The following is a 14,994-nucleotide window of genomic DNA, read 5'->3' as shown; positions in this document are numbered from 1 at the left end:
CTCGGCTTCTTTCTCCCAGCATTCTGTTCTGTTTACTCCACCCACCTAAGGGTTGGCCTATCAAATGGGCCTAGGCAGTTTCTTTATTAATTAACCAATGAAAGCAACAGATTAATACAAGACCCACCTCCATCACTTGTAGGTTAGGGATAAACAGCTTCATGCTTTATTGATACCCCCCAAAAAGTGAGATAAAAAAAAATTCAGAGCTCAACATGGTAAAAGTAAGAGAAAAAGACAAGTGGAGAAAATGCTAAGGCAAGAAAAACTCTGCCTCGTTAAACACCAACTTTGGGACAAACACATTATTAGAGATTAAGGGGGCTGCACACAAATTAAAATAAAGCTCACTTAGCTCGTGGCTTTGAAAGTATCCCTCCTCCCTAGGGATCACTGAGGGGGAGAGGGCAGAAAGACTGTAAGAGTCAAAGGTGGGATCACTACAAGGAACTGTGCTTTCTGCTCCCAGCGGGCAGCTGCACCTCTGAACTCACGGTGGTTTGATGGCACACAAGACCTGTACAAGCCCATGCCAACAAGGAGACAGGATGTGGGCATGAAGGGTCGCCACTGGCTAAGGAGCTACTTGCAATTGCTAGATGCCGAGAGAGTCGGTTTTCTTTAAGGGTGTGGTTCCTGGTGGGTTGACCTTGCTCCAGTGGAAGAGCCACATATCCAAGAGTATGGGGGTGGCACAAATTGGACTTGATGGTTTTAAAAATAATATATAAAAATATATAAAAAAGAGGACACAAAGTCGGGCAGGTAGGGAAAGGAAAGCAGAGCTGGGAGGAGCTGGGGGAGGGGTGAATATGGCAAAAATACACTGTATGAAATCTCCAATGAACTAATAAAAATCAGAAAAATTAAATAAATAAAAAGAAACATGCAAAGCTAAGCTAAAAGAACACGAGGTGAAATTGACCAATCGGGCTCTATAGATTCCTCCATGACTGACAAATTAAACTGCAAAATTATGGGAAGTAACGGGTACCTGAGCGGCACGAGAGACTAGTGTGAGCGGCAGACAAACAGGAATCTCCACAACACAGGCATAAAATAAATGTCGACAGATTTTAAGAACCCAGAATCATATAGACTCATTCTCTGTGCATTAAAGTAAAAATGACAATTAAAGTTCTATATTAAAACAGATTCTAAGTCCTAAGTCAAAGAAGAAATCACAATGAAATCTTTAAAGGTTCGTGTGTGAACAGTAACAGTATCGCAGGCCAAAATGTATGGATGCAAACATTGCTAAAGCAATGGCTGGAAACATACAGTTCTCGATGCACACACAAGATAAAAGGGGGGCTGTAAAATTCAATGCTTTTGTCATCTGATGAGAGTTTTAAAAGCCAGCTGAGCATGGAGATGCAGGCTAATAAAGTCAGTTTTTAGGAGGAGGGATTATCATGAATTCACAGCCAGCCTGGGCTACACAGAAGACTCTGTCTCAAAAAGAAAGACTTAGAGGAAAGGAGGGAGGAGACAGCAAGGTGAGACCAGAGGTTAATAAATAGAATGATACAGTAGAAAAGACAAATAGAAAGAATCTGTGTATCTATGCCTTTGGTGAGAGGGAGAAAAAGCAGAGGAAGGGCCCTGGGCTGGGAAGGGAGGAGGCACGGGCAGAGCCCCCCAATGACATGGGAAGAGGCCCCTACTTCTAAAATCCTACTTTCTGCTGACTCACCGAGGGGCTGTTGTACCCCATCAGTGTCCTGAGCAGGGAGGAACCCACACAGAAAGCAGCCAATGTTGGGACAACAAGAGGAAGTCAAGGGTGGGTACCTGGGGCTGCGGAAGGGAGGATTCCCAGCTGGGAGGCATGGAGACCTCCCACAGAACCATGAAGTTAGGAGGACCATGCTGAGAGAAGGAGATAAACCCCTGCGGCTGTGCTGTGTATCAGTCCAGTACCCAAATCCCTCACGATCAGTGTGGCGGCTTGAACAAGAATGTCCCCACAGGCTCATGGATTTGGACACTAGGTCTTTAGTTGGTGGCACTGTTAGGGGAAGTTTAGGAGTGTGGCCTTGTGGGAGGAAGTGTGCCACCAAGGGGAAGCTTTGAGAGTTGAAAGACTCTCATTTCCTGTTCACTCTAGCTGCTTCATGCTTGTGGATCAAGATGTGAGCTCTCAGTCTGCTGTTCCAGCCGCCAGGCCCACCTGTCACAGTGCCTCATCCGTGATGGCGACGGAGTCTTTTCCCTCTGGAACCGTAGCCCAAACAAACCCTCGGACATAGCTTTTAATCACAGTAGCAGAAAAGTAGCTAATGCAATTACTAACTCATTTTCCAAAGGAAATGAAATAATGGAACCTCACTTATCTGAAACAGCACCCGCCAGGTTTCCCAAGCCTGGAGGAAGACAATAAGATACAGCTGGACATGGTGGTTTGCTTGCACAGATCGGGCTATGCAGTCTCAACTAGCCTGACCAGAGGAATCTAAGGAAGGGAGATTTTCTTCTGGCTCACAGTTTAAAGGAATACAGTCATGGTGGCAGAAGTGGGGAGCTGCAGGTCACATGACATCTGCCATCAAGAAGCAGCGAGTATGGATGCTGGTGCTCAGTTCACTTTCTCCTTTCGGTTCCATGTGGGACCTCAGTTCATGGGACGGTGCTGTCCTCATTTAAAGTCTTTCCACCTCGGCTAACATGATCTAGAAACTCCCTCAGAGACACACTCGAGGTTTGCTTCCACAGTAACCCTGCACTCCATCCAGTTGACTGCGGAGATGAACCGCCACAGACCACGTTCAGAAAGAAACAGTAAAGAGGCTTTGATTATTGTTTTTCCCTAGCTTCACCCCACAGAACCCCAGCTGCCCACTTCCCCGCCTAGGAAACCACCCTGGATTTACAACAAAAAGAAAATGTTTAAATGAGCTGCCAAGACCCAGTCAAAGGGCCGGGTGGTAGTGGCGCATGCCTTTAATCCCAGCACTCGGGAGGCAGAGGCAGGCGGATCTCTGTGAGTTTGAGGCCAGCCTAGTCTACAAGAGCTAGTTCCAGGACAGGAACCAAAAGCTACAGAGAAACCCTGTCTCAAAAAAAACAGAAAAAAAAAGGACCCAATCAAAGGGCACTGCATCCAGACTTTGACAAACAGACACAGCAGACCCCAAGGCCAAGGGCACTGGCGCCCTCCAGGTACCTGCCCTTTCTCCAAGCTTGTACACCTTGCATTGTTTCCCAAGAGTCTGCTCAGTGAAACCAAAGTAACAGATGGTTGCACTCATCACTGCTGGACAGAGCACATCTGTTAGCAGAATACTGCAAATCAGAGCCATAACGTGACATTCCATAGGGTTGTCTTATCTCTGTGGATGACATATAAATATATATTCAACTCATAATCATGTAGGAAGGATAGCAGTTAAAACACAAAAACAGTGGCTAAGGGATGGCCCAGCCATAGAATCCTTGCCACATAAGCTCACAGACTTGACTTCAGATCCCAGTACCCATGTCACAAAGGTCACACAAGAGCACATATACGACCCAGTGCTGGGGAAGTGCAGACAGGCAGAGCCCTGGAGTTCACTGACGAGCCAGCCTCACGGAGGTGAAAGAGAAGAGAAGACATCCAGCACTGCCCCTCCACACACCCGTGTCCACACTCACTCTTCACACACACACACACACATATCCAAACTCATTCCTCACACACATGTATCCACACTCATTCTTCACACACACATATCCACATTCATTCTTCACACATACACAGTATCCACACTCATTCTTCACACACACACACACATCCACACTCATTCTTAGGTTCAAAGCAGTTAGAGTCTCTTCATGAAGTCCCCACCCTGTCTTGCTGGCCTCCAGCTGTATTGTGCTGTTGTTCTAGTCTCCCTACTGCTAGAGATGAGCACAGAAACCCTTCTAATAGCAGCACTAATGGCACCTTTGCATTGGCGCTAACACAACTGGGGGCCTCTGAATTCTCAAAGAATAGATGAGGGAAAAAAACAGTGATGCAGTCTACACCTTGGGTGAGGGGAGGAGGGTGGAGCCTAGGAGAGCTGCTTTCCTGGGTGTCCCTCTGTAGAGAGCTGCATGGAGTCACACCTGATGGCAATGTGTAGAGAGCTGCGTGGAGCCACACTTGATGGTGCTGGCTCCCGCCCTCCGCGATCCCGAAAGCGAGTGCTCTCTGTGATAATCAACTCCTAATATCAACTAGGCCTGACTTATGCTATTATCACGCAATGATTGTCAGCTGCTTGCATATGTGTGGACCTATGGGCAGTACCCACCTGGCAATCTGGGGTTGGCAGCCCAGGCCTACTTAAGGGCTGGGAGAGGGGGGAGGGGAAGAGAAGGAGAAAGATTGCTGTGAATAAAGTCCTGAAATAAACTGCAGCAGGAAGAGCTCCGGTGCTGCGTCCTTCTTGCTGGCCGAGGGGGGATCGCAACATCCCTCAGTGCAGCTCCCCCCTCTCACAGCAGCTCCCGCCCCCACTGAAGGTTCTGCCGAGCACCCGGCCACTAAACAAACTGTTACCTGTTCTCCCAAGCCAAGCTAACACGCATGGGATAGGTAAGCAATAAAAATGACACTTAGACAAACAGCCACTACTGTTAAGACATCAGAACGGGGACTAGGACCTAAGTGCGAAACCCATGTTTTGCATGTTTCCATGCGACGACACCTCTGAGCCGAGGAATGCTCTCGGCCACTGGGAAAGTGGCCACTTTCAAACCTGCATCCTTCTGGACAAAAACAAAGATCACTTGACAAAGAATGCAGCATTTTTAGAAGCAATTACTGAGTGGGGTTAGAATGGCTTTAATTTCCTCCCTTCTCGGCTCAACTCTCTAACTCAGGTGTCTTAATAAATTGGATATTAATTTCAAATACCAGGTCAAATCCCACCTCTCCCACAAACTATCCTATTCGGATAGCCCTGTCTGTCTCTTTAGGATTCCTGATCAATCAATGCTCTTTGAAATGGGCCAGGCATTGTCTGGAGTTCCACGCATTCATCAGCTCTTGTGAAATTTCCTACCGATCCAATCCTGTCCTTCCTGAAGACCTTGATTCCACTGAAGAATCGATCCAATGGGAATGGAACAGAAGGAAAAATGTCTTTTTGAAAGTGGAGGCCATTCTCTGGGTGAACCCCCACCAAAATAAACATGCAATAGTAAATATATAATTTTATACTTTAAAAATATATAATTTATCATACTTTATATAATATCAAAATGAATTACTATTAAGTCTAATTCAACTTTAGGAGATTAAGAAAGATATAAGAAAGGAACCTGATAAAATTAAACAAAAATATAATTTTTAAAACAAGGTCAAATGCTATTGGAAGCACAAAATTTCTTAGCATGTCAAGACTCCACTCTGAAGCACTCTCCTCAGTCTTTGTAGATCTCTCAACACATCTTTGTGAATCAAAGACAGACCGCGAACTTGGAGGTGGCTACCAATACTGTTGCTCCATTATGCTGGAGGTCCAAAATGCTACAAGTAACATAAATGGAAAAGGAAACAATATCAGCATTTTTTGAGATACGTTTGGCTTTCTACAAAAATATCCAGAAAAACCTATAACCAACAAAGATGCTAGGAAAAAATAATATACAAAACCAGCACGCGATGGTTAGCCTCCATTGTCAACGGCAGGATTTAGCACCATCCAGGATGCATACATCAAGGGTGTCTGTGAGGAATTGTCTCAACTGCACTGATGGAGATGGGGAGAGTCACTCTGAAAGTGGACGGCACTGTCCCATGTGGAGCCCAGAGCGAACAGAAAGGTAAAGGAACTGGCAGCAGCATTCATGCCCCACCCACTGGCTGTGCGCACACTGCGACCTGCCATTTTAACTCCTGCCTCCAGGATAGACCAAACCGTGATCCGAAGCGTATCTTTCCTTTTTTATGTCGCTTTGGTCAGGTATTTTTGTCACCACACAAGAAAGATAACCAATGCACAAACCGATTACTATAACTATTCATGGGCAAGAAGCAATTGACAAATGTAATTAGCTGCATAAAGATCTCCCTGGGAGCCGGGCGGTGGTGGCGCACGCCTTTAATCCCAGCACTCGGGAGGCAGAGGCAGGCGGATCTCTATGAGTTCGAGGCCAACCTGGTCTACAAGAGCTAGTTCCAGGATAGGCTCCAAAGCTACAGAGAAACCCTGTCTCGGGAAGAAAAAAAAAAAAAAAAAAAAAAAAAAACCTCTCCCTGGGAAAAACAATAAAACCCTGTGAGACTGGGGAACAGCTGAGTAAAATGTGATATGCACACAGGACAGAATACACCAATACAAAGGAAGGAAGCAAATGATCCTGCAACGCAGAAAAACTTCGAAAACATAACTAACTAAAAGAAGCCACATGCAAGATACCATTTATTGCATTGCAAGATGATCTCAAGTATATGAGAGATGCCGGGGATGGACAGATATAGGGAGACTGGAATTGGGCTGAAGGTTTTCTATTATCTGGTGCATTGTGTGTAGTGAGGGAGGGCATGGGGAATGACTGATGATGGGCGTATGATTTCTAATGACACTAGCAAGAATGCTCCGACAGCATTGAACTAGCAAGCATGCCCCGACAGTATTAAACCAGCAAGGATGCTCCAATGGTATTGAACTAGTAAAGATGCCCTGACACTATTAAACCAGCAAGGATGCTCTGACGGTATTAGGTATTAAACCATGGTGCTCACTGCACGCCCAGAGTTTACTTAGAACTTTGAATTATAAATGCTAAGTGAGTTGCATGGTGCAGCATGAGAATTACACCTCCATGAGGATGTTAATGTGAAAATGATACAAACAGCTCTAAAGTGTCCAATGCAAGTCCCCAGAGCTTCACGGAGAATGTTACAAAGCTTCATTACCATCTAAAAGGGGCATCTGCTAAGACCCATCTGTCCACAAATAAGATGCAACAACTGAAAAAGAATGGAAAGTCAGTCTCCCCTCTGGAAACCACAGATTCAAGGATGGAAGACTCCCTTCCAGAAGCCACAGATTCAAGGATGGAAGACTCCCTTCCAGAAACCACAGATTCAATGGGAACCGTGGCAGGACTTCTCAGGATATCCGAAGACCCTAAAGCTCATGTTCAAGACCAAAGAGGCTCGAACGGATATGAAAGTTTTGAAGAAAATGTCTAAGACGGGGTGATTTATTCCAAGGTTTTGGTAATTACGTCTAACGGTATTAACCTAGGAATGCAAGGCGAATGGGACAGAACAGAGTCAAGAGATAGATCCAAAAGAAAATCGAACCAACATCAGCCTATGGCTGAGACAACAACGGATAAGTGAGAAAATAACAAATTACTCATTCCATGATAACAAGATGGATGGTTTTCATTACGGAAAGCCATCAGACCTCTGCCCAGACAGTGCGGAAATATAAACATCAGATGAGTCTAAGTGCAGAAAATAAAACCTCCCCGCAACAGAACTCTCAGCAGAGCAGGGCCTTTCCGGTGAAACAAACAGATTCCTACAAAGGCTGTGTCCGGGAGCAGGAAGTGTCTGAGCCAATTCTGGCACAGTTGGCCACATAGGATCAGCTGGGGGAGGGCTCTTTATAAGAAGGCTGAAAGTCTCAGATGACGGACAAAGCATCCGGTATCATCGCCATCTCCAACGCTGTTGTTATTAAATTACCATTATTAGTCTGGGCGGGGTGCAAAGGAGGCGACTTAGAGCGAGTGAACCAGGGTGTATGATTCAGAGGTGAAAGTCCCAGCAGACAGGAGTGACAGAAGGTGGGAGGAAATAAGATAATCTTCCAGGGGAATGTGAACTGTCAGAGCAAGGAGGGCAGTTGTTTCGTGCTGGTCAGATGAAGCAAACCCTAAAAGAGCCACAGTTGAGTACAAGAGAAAACAGGAATTCCCATCACGGTGTAGTGGCAAGTGAAGTAATCTACAAACCCCACTGGACGTAACACCACAGAGAGAGGCTGGTCAAGAGCACCCTACTCTCTGGTCTGGGACTACAGATGCTGGACACTCAGACGTGAACATAGATTTATCAGGGACATTTACTGCAAATGGTAGCAATCTCTTATTGTCTATCAATGGGTAATATTTAAACCCAAGCAGATCATAGAAGGCTGAATGTAAAATGAGTTAAGAGGGCATAAGTTCAAATCCCCAGAACCCACATAAAACGGCACAGCAGTGACCATCTGTTGTCCTACAGCAAGATAGCAGAGGTGATGAGAATCACCCAGACCAGCGGTTCTCATGCTGAGACCTTTACTACAACGCCTCATGTTGTTTTTGCTGCTACTTTACAACTGTAATTTTGCTACTGTTATTAATTATAATGTGAAAATCTGTGTTTTCTGATGGTTTTAGGCAACCCTGTAAAAGGGTCACTCGGCCCCAAAGGGGTCATGACCCCACAAGTTGAGAAGCATTGACCTAGAAGGTCACATGCCAGCTAGCCTCGTGAATACAGCTGCAAACAGCAAGAGATTCTGCTTCAGCCAATGTGGACTGTGATGGTCAACACCAAAGGCTGTCCTCTGACTTCCATACACACTCTTGGTACGAGCAGGCCTGCATCACACACACACACACACACACACACACACAAATACAACATCATCCACATCCACACACACACGTATATATTGCCTTTTTTGATTTTCATTTAAATTTTATTAATTTTTACTGAGCTCTACATTTTTCTCTGCTCCCCTCTGCCTCTCCACTCCCCTTCAACCCTCTCCCAAGGTCCCATGCTCCCAATTTACTCAGGAGATCTTGTCTTTTTTTACTTCCCATGTAAATTAGATCCATGTATGTCTCTCTTAGGGTCCTCATTGTTGTCTAGGTTCTCTGGGATTGTGATTTGTAGGCTGGTTTTCTTTGCTTATGTTTAAAAAACACTTATGAGTAAGTAATTGTCTTTCTGGGTCTAGGGTACCTCACTCAAAATGACGTTTTCCAGCTCCATCCATTTGCCTGCAAAATTCAAGGTGTTGTTATTTTTTTCTGCTGTATAGTACTCCATTGTGTAAATGTATCACATTTTCCTTATCCATTCTTCGGCTGAGGGGCATTTAGGTTGTTTCCAGGTTCTGGCTATGGCAAATAATGCTGCTATGAACATAGTTGAGCACATGTTCTTGTGGCATGGTTGGGCATCCTTTGAATATATACCCAACAGTGGCATTGATGGGTCTTGAGGAAGGTTGTTTCCTAATTTTCTGAGAAATTGCCTCACTGACATTCAAAGGGGCTGTATCAGCTTTTGAGATTCACCTGCCTCTGCCTCCCACGTGCTGGGATTAAAGGCGTGTGCCACCGCCGCAGGGCAGAGTGCTGAACTTCTGACACTGTTGCATCTGTAAACCGGAAGGCATATCCTCCCACCTGGAAAGATGAAGGAGTCGTGGAGTCATCCCCAGTGCCTGCAAACACTGCTCGCTCTCAGCAACAAGTACCACCGTGTGTGCGTCTTCATTGTCAACACCACGTCATCTGGAACCACAGGGGACACCTCTGAGCCTGTGTGTGAGAGTGTATCCAGAGAGGTTGAACCGAGGTGGGAGACCCAACTAAATATGGCGGTACTGTCCCACAGACTGGGAACCCAGGATAAAGAAAAGGAGGAAGGAAGGAAAGCAGGTTAGCACCAGTATCCACCTTGCTCTACTTCCTGACGTGAAAATGTGAGACAAGCTGCTTCATATTTCACGGTCCTGCAGGCAAACCTTCTCAGCCATGACAGACTGCACCCTCGGACTGTCCTTGCTTCCTTCCTTCCTTCCTTCCCTCCTGAAATTGCTTTCCTGGGGTATTTTGTCACAGCAGAGAGAACTAATAAAGTCACCGAAAGAACACCAAGCTCTAAGCAGCATCTTGTTAAGGTGACGACGAACATCGCCGTGGGCAAGGACAGGGCAGCCCCACTTAGTCTTCTCCTTGGCAGACACAGCATCCTCCCCTCCTCCTGGGAGATGCTGGGAGCGCTGCCCCCAGCAAACCCCCCCCCCCATTCTCTACAACCCACTCTAGTGAAAGGAGCTACTGGACTCGGGAAAAAGAACCTTCAACCTTTGGAGGAATCTGGGGTGACATATAACGCACACACACCTGAGCAGGCCTTCTTTAACACCCCGGAGATGTGACACCAGAGCCCCAAGTGGCTGAGGAAAATGCAGCGTGACCTCAGAGCTCACCTGGCTCCAACTCACAAACCAGCACTGAACCCTCGGAAGGAGTCTGTCCATGAATTTGGTTGCAGGAGGCCAAAAAGGGCCTTCCAACCAGAGAGCAGACAGCAGTATTCAGAGGAACTTTCTGGAGATGTTGGGTGTTGTGTTGTATTTCTGGATTCTCTTCTGAGGGCTCATGGCATTGGGTGCCTGTGTTCTCCAGCCAACATGGAGCTGCCATGAGACAACAGCCCCATCCACTCACAAATCAGACAAAATTTCCTGATCCCGTCCAGCTTTTAACTTCGAGGAATTAAAAATAAGCTCATTCATATTTTTTCACTGATATCATGCAATTTAAGATGTGCACCCTTCAAATTTACTCAATGGAGAAGCAATTCAGAGGAGTAAATGAAACTCTAGTTATCAATTTCTGCTATATCTGGGGACTAGCTGTCACCCCACTAAAGAATTCATCATCCCTAGATGGTGGGGCTGCCAACTGATTCTCTGCTCAGGTCCTAAGATCAAACTTTTCCTCCTAACTTTCTGCCATAGATAAATGACTCTTAGTTTGAACTCATTATAAAAAGGAGGTTTTAAAAAAATATTAAGCCAGAGCCAGGTGGTGGTGGAGCACACCTTTAATCCTAGCACTTGGGAGGCAGAGACAGGAGGATCTCTGTGAGTTCAAGATCAGCCTGGTCTACAGAGGCAGTTCCAGGACAGCTATGGCTGTTTACACAGAGAAATCCTGTCTCGGGGGGGGGGGGGGAGCCAGACATGGCTCATGCCATTAATCCCAGCACACCAGAAGCTGAGGCAGGAGGATAACCACAGGTTTGAGTTCAGCCTAAACTGTATAGAGAGTTCCATGAGAGTTCCACTGTCTTAAAAGGGAGGAATCAAGAAAAAAAAAAAAAAACCCTGAAAGTCTCATTTTAGCTTGATAGCCAAAAACTTTAATAAAAATGAAATGAACTTGACCTGGCCAATCTCAATGTTAGTTTGGGGGAGCTAACGCTTTCCATGAGTTATAGGAAGACTATGGTAGCTTTTGTTCTTAATTTGGAAACTAGACACACAGGCGTGGCTAGTCTATGAAAATCCATCAGGTATACACTTTAAGTATTTACTTATTGTATTGTATATGCATGTGTGCATACATGTCTGGGTGCACATATGTGTACCACATGCATGCTATGCCTGCAGAATTCCCAGACTGGAGTCACAATTGGTTGTGAGGCAGCACGCAGGCGCTGAGAGCTGAACCCTGGTCCTCTGAAAGAGCACAGTGCTCTTAAATGCTCAGCCGTCTCTCAAATACACAGATATTAAGAGCCCCAAATATACACTTTTGAGCTCTACAACTCTTTGTCATTATACTTTAATATATACTTTAATAAAATGTTAAAACAAATTGACCAGGGGCTGATCAACAATACTGCATTGCTTGAACTCAGACATAATCATGTCGAACACAACAAGAATTAAGCAGGGAAACGGAGAAGGGAGGGAGGGAGGGGAAGAGGGGGAGAAGGAGGGAGGAGAAGAACCCGGTTTCCTAAAAGGCACTTTTTGGCGAGAGAGAATCCAACTGAACTGAACACCAAAGTCACAGACATGTTTTCTTACCCCACTTAGCCCATCTTACCGCCACCCCACCTCATGCGAGGACATGATCTGAAAGACTACTAGTTTAAATTACCAGATGTGGCTAGCAGTTCCCTTTCTCAGAGGTGAATAAATTCCACGCTTCCCTCTCCCACACAGAAAGATTACAATCCAGATCACAAAGAGGATCCTGCTACACACACCATCTCCACAGAGACATGCTTGACTATACACACATGTGAATCGGCACATTCATACACAGAGAGAGAGAGAGAGAGAGAGAGAGAGAGAGAGAGAGAGAGAGAGAGAGAGAGAGAAAGCGCTTCTTATACCCCTAGAGTCCCCAGCTCCAGAGACACAGAGGCTCCTCCTCCATAGGTGGGGGAGTAATTCAGAAGACACAGCTGACCACATCTAGGCCATGGACACCCACATGAAGATAGAAAGCAGTTTTTGAAGCTCAACCAAAACTAAATGTCTCTAGAAAAAGATATTCTGATCTGCAGACAGGGTCCTGATGTCGCTGTCAAATCTTTGGAGTCACCTCGTTTCCACACCCCTCCGGAGATCCCTGGCAACATCTCCCTTCCACCTGGTGTCTCAACCCCGGTGCATTTTTACACGGTTCCCTGGGAACCCCAAGAGCTTGAGCAAGACTGAATCAGGATGGTTCCATCTTATAGATAAAGACTAGGAGGCTCAAAAGATGCCTGCCAATCATCACAGGTCTGTAAGACACCTGTCAATCATCGCAGGATGATAGCAGCGGTGACATCGCTGAGTGTACCGGTTGTAGCTGGAGGTCGTGTGGGAACAGGGTAATGGCAGGACAGGGGAACAGCTCTCTCCCCAGCCCAAAATGAGAGAGCAGCCTCTCCAAGATCTGGATCACACTGACAACACCGAGGGCAGGTGTCCATCTCTCCCTGGGAAAGTCTCGAGAAAAATAAACAAAATGTATATTAGAGGGTTGGGGGTGGGGCCGACAGAAATGGAGTCCATTTCAAGGAATCTTCTAGGAGCAGATGGGAGAATTTTAGAGAAAGCTGCCTTTTGCTTGCCCGCTTCCCTTCTCTGGCCTTCTCTGGTGTGTATCTCGAAAGAGTGGCTGGGATACAGGTCCTGTGGACAGGGTTTATTTGGGAGACTGGAAGCCAAACACAGCCTATGAATAAGCGCCGGCGCTCAGCAGAGTCCCCTACTCCGCATTCTGCGGAAACATTAGTCAATTAAGTGACCAGAAGAGGATGGTGTCTCAGATGCCGCACTTGCAAGGGCTCCCACCACACAAACACTCACACGGAACGCTGACACGGAAGATAAGCAGAGGTTACCCCCCAAACCTCTGTCGAGACCCTGTGGGTGAACTCGTGATCTCTCCAAGTCTGGTGTCTTTGGAGATGGGGGGGGGGGGGGGGTTGATAGAAAGAGACCATGATGAAAAGCGACACCGCGCCCAGTACCTTCACCAGCGCACCTCTCCTCAACTGGCAGCCTGGGGGCTGAGCCCAGAAGCAGTCTGCCTTGGGGGTTAACGCTGCGCGCCGGCCGTGACCTTCGGAGAGTCCCTAATTAGCCCCATTTTGCTAACATTAGGAGTCTAAAAAGAGTCACGTGGCCTGTGTTGGCCAGCTGCCGGGTGCGCACCGGGTGGTTTGAGGCGCCCGCCAGAACGCTAGTCCCTTAGCAAGGTGCGCGGTGCACCGCAGCCCGATCGCTACGTGGCCAGCGCAGAATCGCAGGGGCCAGCTCCCGCCCCGGCAGCCACGGAAAGGGGCGGACATGACTCCGTCCTGGCCAAGTTCAAATCCCCACCAGCCCCTTAGCAGAGGCAGGCTGTCATGCCCCGCATCCCGGGTCTGGGACGCGCACCAGGTGCGGGGGACCGCGCGCGCGACATCTTCAGACACCCACCCCAAAAGTTGCCGCAACGTGGCAGGGGAGCATGGCATCGAGCTGAGGGAGCTGAGGGGAGGGCTCGAGGACTCACCCGGGGTGGCCGACCTGAATCAGGTCCGCGGCGAGGCTCATGGATGGCGGCCAGGCTCAGGGCCACCGCGCCTCGGGTGGCCCCGGGTCACCTGCCGCAGCCCCTAAGGCGCGACCGCGAGGCTGCAGATCCCTGGTGCTCCCGAGCTGGGGCCGCAGCCACAGTGGGAGCCGGGCAGCGCGGACAGGACGAGGGCGCGCGGCGGCGAGGGAGTCGCCCGCTCCAGGCAGCCAGCCAGCGCCAGCCTAAGCCGCTGCGGCCGCCGCCACCTGCGGGCCCCGCTGACCGCCAATCACAGGCGCCCGGGGCGGCGGCGCGTGCGGAGGCGGGGCGGGGGCGCGTGCGGGGCGGCCGGCGGGAGCGGCGGCGACACCAGCGCGCCTGCGCCGGGACACCGGCCGCCTACCCCGCGGGTTCCTAGCGAGCTCCCCGGGTGCGCGGGTGGCACGCGCCGGGAGAGGCGGGGCGCATGGGAAAGAGGCGGGGCTGGGGCTGCGCGCACCCGGGGCGCTGCGGGCTGCGGCGCAGTGCGGTGCGGGGGTCGCAATCGTGAACAACCCACTACACACACACGAGACCTAACTTCGGGTCATCTCTAGAACTGAAGGAAGGCTTTGCAGCCTTGGAGACTTGCCCGCTGAGGGATGGGTCACCGCAACCTGGGCCTTCCTGGTCCTAGGAACAGCGCGATCTGCTGGCTCCAGCCTCACCAAAGACAGCGTGGTTCTCCACCAATGCCTCCTCTCACTCTACTGCCCCCAGGGTATTTTTAGGTCACCATTGTGACCCTGGACTGGATTCCGTTATTCTCCGGGTAATTTAGTGCACTAGCCACGCTCATTCATTCAACACACACTACTTTGCGCTTGGTTCAAGGGGTTGTTCTAATCCCGCGCGTGCCCCCACAGCCGCTGCACCTCTGGAGTAGTGAGCCTGCAACTACTGCAAGTGAGGAGTGCATTGGGGCACGTGTCTGCAGTCCGTGGTCACTAAAGAATGACTAGGAGTTGAGATTGCCCTGCAATCTATGGCTACACTGTGCGTTTACATCCAGCAAGCTCCTGGCTCAGAACTGCCTCAGCCTCCAGCAGCTCAGCTGGCAAAACACCTGGGCAGTGTGTCCTGATGGATCAGCGACTCCCTGAGCATAAAGCTTCTACAGCGCTACGCCGGTGATTTCAAAATCTAAATCTCATAGGTCAATACGCT

The 14,994-nt window shown here is 48.4% G+C and overlaps 1 protein-coding gene across 2 annotated transcripts in view; it reads right to left on the bottom strand.

The window, feature by feature from the left end:
* Positions 1–14,137, bottom strand: part of Myrip (myosin VIIA and Rab interacting protein) — a 172,890-nt gene extending 158,753 nt beyond the window's left edge. The window contains exon 1 of one of the 2 annotated variants that reach the window (XM_057768005.1): positions 13,786–14,137. The gene's annotated coding sequence lies outside the window, so the exon portion shown is untranslated. The remainder of the gene's footprint in view (positions 1–13,785) is intronic. The other variant, XM_057768004.1, reaches the window with a different exon arrangement.
* Between the last annotated feature and the right edge of the window lie 857 nt (positions 14,138–14,994).

The sequence above is a fragment of the Chionomys nivalis genome, chromosome 4 (assembly GCF_950005125.1).
Source record: "Chionomys nivalis chromosome 4, mChiNiv1.1, whole genome shotgun sequence".
In the NCBI taxonomy this organism is placed as follows: domain Eukaryota; kingdom Metazoa; phylum Chordata; class Mammalia; order Rodentia; family Cricetidae; genus Chionomys; species Chionomys nivalis.
This window is presented reverse-complemented; position numbering and strand designations above follow the sequence as displayed.